This window comes from Neovison vison, chromosome 12, assembly GCF_020171115.1.
Source record: "Neovison vison isolate M4711 chromosome 12, ASM_NN_V1, whole genome shotgun sequence".
Classification (NCBI taxonomy): domain Eukaryota; kingdom Metazoa; phylum Chordata; class Mammalia; order Carnivora; family Mustelidae; genus Neogale; species Neogale vison.
Window position 1 is genome coordinate 124644460 of NC_058102.1, and position 11465 is coordinate 124655924.

At 39.4% G+C, this 11465-nt stretch overlaps 1 protein-coding gene and 1 long non-coding RNA gene across 2 annotated transcripts in view; both read right to left on the minus strand.

Annotated features, from left to right (window-relative positions):
- TRDMT1 (tRNA aspartic acid methyltransferase 1) overlaps window positions 1–5289 on the minus strand; it is a 65314-nt gene extending 60025 nt beyond the window's left edge. The window contains exon 1 of the mRNA XM_044226476.1: window positions 5273–5289. The gene's annotated coding sequence lies outside the window, so the exon portion shown is untranslated. The remainder of the gene's footprint in view (window positions 1–5272) is intronic.
- A 3106-nt stretch (window positions 5290–8395) lies between these two features.
- On the minus strand, window positions 8396–11465 carry LOC122891086. The gene is made up of 5 exons (XR_006381250.1): window positions 11275–11465; window positions 10512–10623; window positions 9623–9746; window positions 8575–8661; window positions 8396–8421 (listed from the first exon to the last, which is right to left on the minus strand). It is a non-coding gene; the product is annotated as an uncharacterized LOC122891086 (long non-coding RNA).

Genomic DNA, 11465 nt, shown 5'->3' on the forward strand with positions numbered 1-11465 from the left:
AACTCCCGCAAAAGCAAACCTTGTAGCCCAGCACTTCTGTTCTTCCTCTGGTGTCCGGTCACCTTGTTCACAGACTGTCACAAAAGAAAAGACGCAGGAAACAGCAGGTGTGTTCTATTAATGGCATGACAAGCTTCCAGGAGAAAAAGAACAGATGGAAAATGATGAACTTCACGATGTCTCGAAGGAATGGTACTTTTCCTTTGCGAAGTATATTCTAGTGACTTCCAATTGTAAATATTATCTTACACTTACCTCAGAAGGAGGAGGAGGAGGTGGAGGAGGAGGAGAAAGAGGAGAAGAAATGCTTTTTTAAAAATTGGAACCTTGAGGAAATTTAATTACAGATTTTTTGGCTGAAAAGCATAGAAATCATGCAGTTTGCCTTCTAGCTTACCACCTCAAAGTGCTCAGTCATAGATCTTGACGCTGATTTTTCTCTTTCAGATTTTTTTCTGAAATTTCTAATTCAAAAATGTTTGGCAATAAATTTTAAAGATTAGATTTTAGTTCAATTAAAGATAGTGGGATTGTCTATCTTTAAAATGGCTCTCCTAGCCCAAGGAAATTTGGAGGTGGAAGACATATTAAGGACTATTTCCCCGTGTTTTTCCAACTATTTTTAGATACAGAACCTTTTCTTCAAAGAAAATCTCATCCAGAATCAGGGCATAAGGTGAGGTCGAGTGTGTTTGCGTGTGCACCCACATGCACAGATGTTCCGCTGCTGAAGCATGGATAGTAGGGGGTCCAGAAGAACACCAGATCATCGCCCCTGCCCTCACCCATCCACGTAGCTGCCTCCTAGTGACCCCGGGGGACACTGATTTCACCCAATCTCAGTTTGACAGGTGAAGACATGGAGATTCAGAAACTTGAGGTAACTTGCCTCAGCCCACACCTAGGTGGAGAATGGGGAATTTTTACTCAGGGGTCCTCCAAGGTCTTTCCAGGACTGGCTATACCATAACTTAGTACAGAAGCACAAGTGGAGGGAAGGCCCAGGGTCCAAACTAGGGCAAGCCCTGGTTGCTAGAATATATTGCTTCCTGAGAACAGGTTGGCGTAGGAATGAAGGCAACTGTAGAACTCAAAGAAGGTGGACTGAACTGCTATGACAATGCATTTTGTAAAGGTTAGACAAAAGGTTAACTCTGCTTCACAAAAGAGAGACAACCTCGAAGACTCACAAACAGAACTTAGAATCTCTGACCAGTTTCTTCCACAAAGACACCTTGATGTTGTTCGAGGGACATACAGATTCCTTAGAATAAATGAGGCAATGTGAATCCTGCCTCTAATACTTTCTTCATCTATGAAACAAGGGTAATATGTGCTAGCAAGGTAACTGTCTATATTTAATCAATAATTAATGGATACACAGGGAGAGAGAAAGAGAGAGAGAAATTCGGTGATGTCCCTAGAATAATAAATCCTGATTTCCTTCCTCTGTCTCAGCAACTTCCCTCTCTGAACAACTCAACACTGGAAGCGATAGTCCACTGTTTTCTAACAATCACATACAGAGAATTATTTTCCTGGTATGCTTTCAAAGAGCCTATATTACTAATAGACTGATTTGCATATTCTCTAACAAGATGTCTTTCCTTTTTGTTTTCTATTACAGCCTTCATTATTTCAGGTGCGAAAACAAGACCCAGGATGGGAATAGAGGAGATAAAAATGACAAAGCGAGCTCTTACTACTTTGCTCCTGTTCTCTGCTAATTCACCAAACCTTCAGAACTGTTTGAGATGAACAAATCCCCCTAACCAGATCCAGCAAGGGCAGGAATAGAGAAACACACGTGTGTGCACACACACACTCACATACACCCTACAGAAACAAAACACATACACGCTCCATAAAACCCCTCATTCGTCTTCAGAGCCTTTTTTTCCCTCACCGCTACAGTTGTCACTTACCAACAAACTGAAATGCAGAAAAAAGTCAAATAAAAGGATTTTTGGGGGGGTGCCTGGGTGGCTCTCAGTGGGTTAAGCCTCTGCCTTTGGCTCAGGTCATGATGCCAGGGTCCTGGGATCCAGCCCTGCATTGGGAATCTCTGCTCAGCAGGGAGCCTGCTTCCCCTCTCCACCACCCCCGCACCTCTCTCCTACTTGTGATTTCTCTCTCTGTCAAATAAATAAATAAAATCTAAATAAATAAATAAAGGATTTTTTTCACCCTCCCCTTACTAGTCAGGTACAAGTCTAGATACCAACACTAATATCACTTAAGATCATTCTCATAGGATCCAGTAGTGATAAAAATAACCAAAACATCATCACATTTTTACTATATCTAGTCACTCCATAAGAAAACAATGCAACTTTGCATTTACTTAAAATTGTTGAAATTGGCCTTACAATCTTTCAAAGTCACTCCAGGAAACATTATATAACACGAGTAACACTGATTCCCCCAAACTTTCTATTCACACTGGGAATGCCCCAGAGGTCATTAACAGAGTTACCCTGAGTCCTGAAGATCAAGACTGACTCTTTCATTCCCATCTAAGGTAATCACTGCAGAGTTAAAATATAGTCCAAGTCTCAAAGGGATTTGTTCTATGTTTAATCATTCAGAGAATACGGAATGACCAAAATAGACTAAATTTCAGTGGATGGTGAAGTATGTTTTAATAATAGGACAGTATCAACCATAAATGATAATGTAAGCCTGTAAGTTTCAAAGACCTTTATGAATGTTTAAAATGCTCATAAATCCATTTAGGCCCTATCAGTTTTTCTTTTTTAATATTCAGAGTTTTGGGTTTTTTGGTTTTTTTTTTTTAACAAAGAATCAAAATGGGAAATTTTCATGTGATTGGCTGACTGTCCCATAAATCAATATTCTCCAAGTGAACAGATTTATTTACAAATCACAGACACTGGTTTTTTGTTTTGTTTTGTTTTGTTTTGTTTTTAAAGAATCAGGAGAGAGCACCAATTTAAAAAAAAATTGGAAGGTATCAAAGAATAACTGAAAGACAAGAGATGGTATCTATTTTAAGGGGGAAAAATCACATTAGGGGTTAAAAATCATTCTGGTTAGGAAAGAATGTCAGGAATCTGCGTGGCCTATCTTTTTTTTTTTTTTTTTCCTTCTTTTACTGTAGGCCTTACTTCAAGAATAGGGTGGCAAAGAATGCAACCAAGAGCGTTATTTCTGTGTCCTTGCAGTTTGAAAACCCAAAAGCTTAAGACTGCAGTTCCATCGTATTACTTTTTCCCTATAGAGGTAAGACATTATTTGAAAAATAATTTTCTGGTTATCACCCGAAGTGAAAGAGACCTAATAAACATAACATCAGAAATGCCCAGAATCGAGAGCCCAATCCAACTGTAAGAGGACTGTTCTTCCTCTATGTTCACAGCTAATAAAATATTTATGCCCATTACACATAATGCAGAAAATAGGAAAATATATTTTAAAAGAAAATTTCAAAAAGCCACAAGAGATAACTATAGCTAAATCATAGTATTTCTCTCTCTAGTCTTTGCACTCATTATATTTGACCAAAATCATCATCTTACTGCATTTGTGTTTTATACCCTGTTTTTTTTCAATCTAACATTTTATCATGATCACTTTTGCATTTGTATCAAAGGGATATATCATTTTTTACATATCACCTTTACTTTTTATGAAATTTTTTTTCTGAATTTTCTGAATAATGCATGCTAATTTGGAGGAGTAAAGCAAATTACAAAAGGTAAAAAAAAAAAAAAATCCAGCTTCCAAAAATGCCTTGATTCCACCCTCATCCCTAAAAATCAGCCACTTTCAACTGTTCACTGGGTATCCTTCCCACCTTAGTAGCTTCTGTAATACATAAACATCCATAATTTCTTTTTGTGGTCTCTCAGTATTGAACATTGAAGAGGATTCCGTTTTTTGCTATGTGAACAGGGCGATGAAATTCTTGCATATAAATATTCAAATGCTCTGAGGTTCTCATCAGCTAGAGTCTAGAAGGGGGGCTTACGAGGTGAAAGACATAATTACTACCTAAGTTCCTGATGCATTTCCAAAATGATTACGAGCCCAACTTGTCATCATTGGCTGAGGACCCTCACCTGCTTTATCCTCATGAACAAGTGTTGCCATTTTAAAGTTCTGTCTATCTTATAGGCCAAAAAATTAGTGTGTTATTTTTATTTTCCTTTTAAAAAGTCATATCGAGGATGAATTATCACATGTTTATGGGACATCTGTAATTATTTTCTTCTGTCAGTTATTTGTTATATTTGTCCTTTTGCTACTGGGATAATACGAGTTTCTGACTGCATTACCACAATGTTTTTTTTTTTGTGGCTATAAAGCTGTCAGCTATGTGTGTTGTAAAAATGTCTCTCTGTTCATCAGTTTCCATTGGATTTGGTTTATAATATTTTATGACACAAACGTATTTAATTTTCTGCAGTCAAATACACACAGTTTTCCTGTGTGATTATCCAATGTCTTTTTAAGAGGAAGTCCTATACTTGGGGAAAAAATGAGCTACATTCAGCTGTATGTTCTCTTCCTCTATGTTTCATTTTTTTAATCTATTTTGATTGGTATGCAAGGAGAGGTTTTAAACCCAACTTTTCTGCAAATACCTAGATTCCCCTTCCACAGTGGTTTGTAATACTTCCTTGTTCACATACTATATTCTAAGGCAGGTTCGTCCTCATGGGGGCCAGCCCTTCTTGGGGTATGTTCTGCTGTTCCTGTTGGCAAATCACACTGGCAAACAGTGGAACTTGGAAATACATTTTCACACCTACTAGGAACCCCCAGAATTCCTCTTCTTTTGCAAACATTTCTTGGCTATTCCTTCCTATTCTAAGCTCATTTTTATATTTGACCCCCAGATTTGGTACCAGTTACCCCTCCCCAACCTTCTTTTACTGGAAGAATAACAGAACATTCAATGTTCCACACAACCAGCTTTAGAGAGAGTAGACTCGTTCAGCTTTAGAAGGGAAAATTTTTTAAGCTGCAAGTTCATCCTGATGCTTCCAATTTATTTTTTTGTTATTTTTTTAAGTAAGCTCTAGGCCCAAGGTGGGGCTTGAACCCGAGATCAAGATTTGCAAGCTCTTCTGATGGAGTCACCCAGGTGCCCCCTAAATTGGATTCCTCCAACTTAATAAAACCTTTTTAAACCTTGCTAAAACACATAACACACACACACACACATACACACACACACACACATTGCTTTGTCTCAAGAGATGCTCATTGCCCATTTCCCTTCTTTCCAGGCCTCCTTCCAGTTTACCATCTTTGCATCCACTCTGATACACCAGGCAGCCTGCTGCCACGCTCAATCCTGTTTAAATTACAGAGCTGTACAAAATCCAGAAGAGTCTCTTTCTTTCTTTCCGTTTTGACTCTTTGCCTCCATATGCTCAAATTGGCTCCAAGTTGACAGGTTCGGGTCATCTTTCCACGGATCATGATCTCCTCTGAGCACAGCCCCGGCACCCTGGAAAGAAGAGACCAGGAGAACATGAAAAGACAAAATGAGAGGAAAGGAAAGCAAAGAACACTAAGGTATAAGGCACCTGGCCTTGCCAATATTGTTCCCATATATTTACTTAAAAAGTTGTCAAACAGAAAGTATTTTCAGGGTAAAAAATAAAAGATTCCACTCATTTCTCACAACTAGGAACCAAAATACAGATCTTGCTTTTTTAAAAATTCAGATTAGTACCAATGTTTTATGATGATGATGATTTATTTTTAACCATGAGCAACCATAGTACAAAATTCTAATATTTATGTTGGGTTTCATGAAGAGCATGAAACCAGCCATAATACCTGGCTTGCTAAAATGTTAACACTTGCAGTGAAGGAAGTTTCCGGAAAAGGGCGTAGACCATTGGAATGCTGAGGCCCCTGTGACCACTCTGCCTTTGGAAGGCTGTGGGGAGTTGCCTTCCCTAGAAACTTTCTAAGCCCCAAAACAGCTGCCCTGTGGTCTGAGAGATGTATGCATTGTCCCTTAGGGTATGTTTAGCAGAACTCAGAGAACAGGCAGACAAGCATACTTTATCTTTCTGTATCTTTCCTATAAACAGATCCTCCTAGTTCCTGTAAGACCCCTTGCCAGACATCACTGTGCTTGAGAACAGCGATAAGGATTTGTGAGGATTCTGAAGCACCAGTAAAAGCAGCAGCAAAGATAAGCAAAGGGTCTTTGCCTCTGAGCCTTGAACTCTTTACCTTCTCCTCTCTTTCACAGCAAAGTCTGGAATCATCTTTCATTTGCCAATACAGGGATTGCTGGCCATTTTTGGCAATTTTAGAGGTCCCTTGAGTGGATGGATGCATAGATGAGCATTTAGTCATTATCTCAAAGTTTGGCTATCCTAACTCCACGGTGCCAATCAAGCATACTTAAAAAAAATAATAATAACCAAATTGATATTAAGAGCTACTAGACAAATATACCTAACATACCCAATTTTCAAATTCCCAGGAATTTTTCAGAGATCTATGTAATTTTCACAATAGTACCTAGTATCTACAAAAACATTCCAAGTCCAAGTCCATATTACAGAATGAACTTAGATATCCACCTCCAGAACTACCACAAGGCAGTCACAGACATTTTGGGCCCGAGTTCAGAGCTGCATTTACTTGTACACATGTATCCATGTGTGAACGCTCACATTAGAAAATGTCATGCCTGAAATGCAAACATAATAACAATAATAATAATTGAAATTTAAACACAATACATGACATATTTAATTTGACTCAAGATGAGTTTATTTAATACAAGTGGGAATTTAGGGTCAGATTAACAGGCAAAAGTTAAGTTTTCCATCATCTGAACACCATTTTTAAACACATTTTAGCTCCTAAAACAATAACATGAGCAAGCCCCAAGATTGATCATGTAAATCAGGAATAATGTAAATTAGTCACATTAAAAAACAAAAAGCTGCCTGTGAGAAAAAGATTAAATTTGAACATCTGAAAAAACACTCACACTGAAAGATTTACTTCGGGATAACCTTGGGATTTGAGCACTCACGAGGGTCAAACCACTGACCCTCATGCATGGCCAAACCATTTTCTCGTTGGCAGCCACAACAACTTGGGGGTGATGGTCTGAGAAGTCAGGGCATTCCCCAAGTCAGGCCAACCCCAAAGTGATCCTTTCCCCTTTCCTTTCATAGGAGTTCAAGTACAAGTTTCAAATGAAGCAGCACACAGCAGAAACCACATTCTGAAGTGAAAAACAACACTATAACTTGAAGTTTTCAAAGGAAGGGTTCTGGAAAGAGTTACATCACTCTTATAACCATCTGTCTCTCCATGATGAAGGTATCTCAAATGAAGGTATAAATGAGTTGGAGATTATTTTTTTTACAGATTCTATTTATTTATTTGACAGACAGAGATCACAAGTAGGCAGAGAGACAGGCAGAGAGGGGGAAGCAGGCTCCCCGCCAAGCAGAGAGCCCAGGACCCTGAGATCATAACCTGAGGCAAAGGCAGAGGCTTTAACCCACTGAGCCACCCAGGCACCCTGAGTTGGAGATTATTGAAGGAGAAAGTTTGTTGTTGTTGTTGTTTAAGATTGATTTTATTTTAGAGAGGGAGAGAAACAGGGAGAACACACATAAAAATAGGGAGTTGGTGGTGCAGCAGGGGAGAGAGGAAGTAGATTCTCCCCTGAGTGGGGAGCCCAATGCAGGGCTTGATTTTACGACCCTGCGATCATGACTTGAGCCAAAACCAAGAGTTGGATGCTTAACCGACTGAGTCAACCAGGAGTCCAGAAGAGGAAAGTGTTTGGAGAAAGTTGCCAGCATGCTATGTGGATTGACCTTTTTCCCTAGAAGATCTATGGAGCTTTTTGCTACTCACCTCAGGACCCACACAAAGAGCTTCAAAGAACAACCCTGGGTGTTTACAACTGTACTTATCCTCTATCCCCTAGTTTTAGAAAGTCAAGTATTTCCCTTAGACTAGATCTGAACCAAAACAGAGAGAGCTCCCTGTTTTAGATCCTGTGGGAGGATGAGCCCCCGGAAAGAAGTTACCGCAGCTGAAAGAATCAAAGAGTATACTTCTGAATGACTTCTAGAGACTCTAAAAGACCAAATACGAATGCATGTTAAAGCCACTTTCAGAGAGCCATCCCAATGATGAGAAGTCCCCAGAGACGCACCTGCTAGAGAAAGGGCCAGTTTTAAACACATGCTCAATGGAGACACGTAAACTCTAGATCACCAACCGTACTTGTCAAGAAAGAACTTTCTTATCTCCCTTACCTCTTCTCCATGAGATCTAACCCTGAAGTAGGAGACCTTAGTTAGCAAGATGGGGAAGGGCGAGGAGAAGCACTTCCTAAAGAGAGATCTAGGACTCCCATTCCCTTGCAACCAGCACACTCAAGCCTGGAGAGGGAGCCTGGAAAGGGAAGATGTGTAACTTTAAATCGAGATTGAAATTTTGACTAATTAGGTAGATACGCAGATTATAAATCACTATGATTAATTTTGTCTATTTGAAAGAGAGAATTGTTTAATTTAGTAGGAGTCACCAGAAAGTCATGGGACCTACTTGAATTTTCATTTGCAAAATGATCGGGCCCTTGTCTTCTTATTTTCTCCTGCTCCTGATTTTTCAGACTCATCACCCCTCTTCATGCTGTAGTTTAATAACAATCCACATTATTGGGTGGTTACCTTGTGCCCCTCTACCATGCATTTTATTTATATTTTCACTTCATCTTGATATACCTCCATATTAACACCTCCTTCTAATATACAAGGAAACTAAGGCTTATGCAGAACTTGGGAATTTAACCCACATAGCCTGGACTCCAGAATCTGTCATCTTTCCCTGAAGGAATGAGTGAAATGCAGTATCTCTGTTCAAAGGATAAAAAATATCAGGCTGCTTTCTTTAATAAAACATGTGTGGATCTCCCTCATTTCATGAGAAAATGAAAACATTCCACTGGAGGAGAATTAGTAGGAAAGCAAACATAGCTATTTTTTGTAATCATAAAATCTGCTGACATACACATTTATTCCAAACTCCTGGATGTCATTATGTCAATAATCGCGAAGCTTCCTCAACCCAGACATAAAACAACAACAATCCTAACAACAGTATCTAAAATGTGTAATGTTTGACCTTCGCAAGCTCCATTTTCATATTTTAATCTAATCTTTTTTCTCACAACAATCCTCTGAGTCGATTATCATTGATGGTATTTTTTTTTTGAGGAAATTAAAGTGAAAAGCTTTGAAAAACTGTGATTTACTTAACATCAAAAAGTACTACACAACAGAGCCAGGATTAAAGGTGGTATATGTGTCAAAGGGAAATTGAAATAGCCACCCATTTTTGGATCGCCTTCTAAACCCCTCTTTCCTGTCCATATCGATAGTAATTATTCTTCATTCTCACGCTTCACGTTTTTCAGTAATCAGATCACTTCACAAATCCTCTTATATATCCCAAATCTCTGACTTCATGCTGATGAGATCATTTGTGGCAAGTAACAACGCATATGGTTTTCAGACGCAGAAATAGGGGCCTCAAGATGCAAATGAGCTGAGCAAGCCAACGGCCCATGAGAGTCTTAAAGGATTTTACAAACCTGAGTTGAGTGTATGTCCTCATACGGAAAGGCATGACTTCTCTCACGAGAGATTATTCGAGAATTTCAGAACCATGCCCATATAGTTAGTTCACAATCCCCCGGTCATCCGGATTGTCCTTCTCTAAGAAAGCAAAGGTAACTGTTGCAAGCAATCAGTCTTCCTCATTAAATTCCAGACTTTTTGTTTTTTGATTCTCAAGTTAAAACTCTCTCTCCTAACTATTCCTCATTTCCTCATCAACAGACTCATCAATGTCCCCACTCTCCAACCACTGTAGTTTTCATACTCTTCATGGCCACAAATACTAATAATTCACTAGCATGGTGGTTCTCAGACATCAGCACTCCTCAGAATCATCTGGAAGTCTTCTTAAAAACCAGATTGTTGGGCCTCTGCTCCAGAGTTCTGACTCGGTCAGCCTAATGTGGGAAGCGACAGCATTGCCAACAAACAGCAGATGATGCTGATGTTGCTGGTCTGGGAACCCCACTTTGAGAACCACAGGACTGTCCCTTCTCCCATGTTCCCTGAAAGGGGCCCCACAGAAGAGGGCGGGGCTGCTAAGGCTCACGAATCGCACAAATGGTGCTCCGTGCCCTGGCCTCACACTGAACACTTCTATCTGGAAGGAAAAGAAATGGTTGTCATGACTCATTGCCTTTTTCAAGCTTTTCCAGCCACAAAATTAAAAGCAGAAAAGGGCTAAATTAAAAGCAAAATGAAAACAGCTACACTTTTGAGACTTACAGCACGATTTCTGGAGTTAGAACAAAAGATACAAAGACCATCCAGGCGAGCCCTATGCTGACTGCACTGAACACTGATATCGAGAAGGTTATGGGACAAAGCCAGAGCCTCTGTAACCAAACCCACGAGCCCAATCACCTGGTCTTGGCTCCCGCTTTTCTTTGTCAATAGTAAGTTCTTCCATAATTCTCCAAGCACATTATCGGCCCATCACTCTAGGAATTAACTCACTTCTTCTTCAACTTCTCTACTATTTTTTAACACAGAAAAATATCAATTGTCAGGAAATACTATTAGAACATCGAGCGGGCAGACAGATAATCTGAAGAGAGAAGCTGGAAGAGGACTTTTCCTGCCAGTTCCTCTATTTTTTGTATATAATAATATAGACAATATACCAATAGGTATACAATGTACAATATATACAATGTATGATATACAATAATATATACAACACAATATATACTCCAGGCAGCTCTCCATGAACAATTTAATTCCATTTTTCATCTCCTTGGGGGAAAACTGAGGCATTTTAGGTTATGGTATAAAGCCCTGTAGTGTGACCAGTATTTTCAATAACAGTATTGTTACATCAAATAACAAAAAGTAACTGACAAGAAATGTTGTTAATATAAGAAATAGGGACGCCTGGGTGGCTCAGTTGGTTAAGCAGCTGCCTTCGGCTCAGGTCATGATCCCAGCGTCCTGGGATCGAGTCCCGCATCAGGCTCCTTGCTTCTCCCTCTGCCTCTGTCTGCCTGTGCTCGCGCTCTCTCTCCCTCTCTCTCTGACAAATAAATAAATAAAATCTTTTAAAAAAAATATAAGACATAACATTGCTGCTTAGAAGATAAGCTCAGTTCTACATTTAATATACCAATACAGGGCAAGAACTACTGACCTTTTACTCTGATCACCACGGGTCCATTAAATTTCAAAACATGGGTCAGCCAGAGAATCATATGCTACTAAGTAATAAACCCGTGCCATCCAAATGTAGCTTTTTTCTGTCCCAGTCCAAAGATAAAGGAAAACAGAAGCCCAATGGTAAAGGCACCAAATAACAGATTTTGAAAGCAGTCATTCTGTATG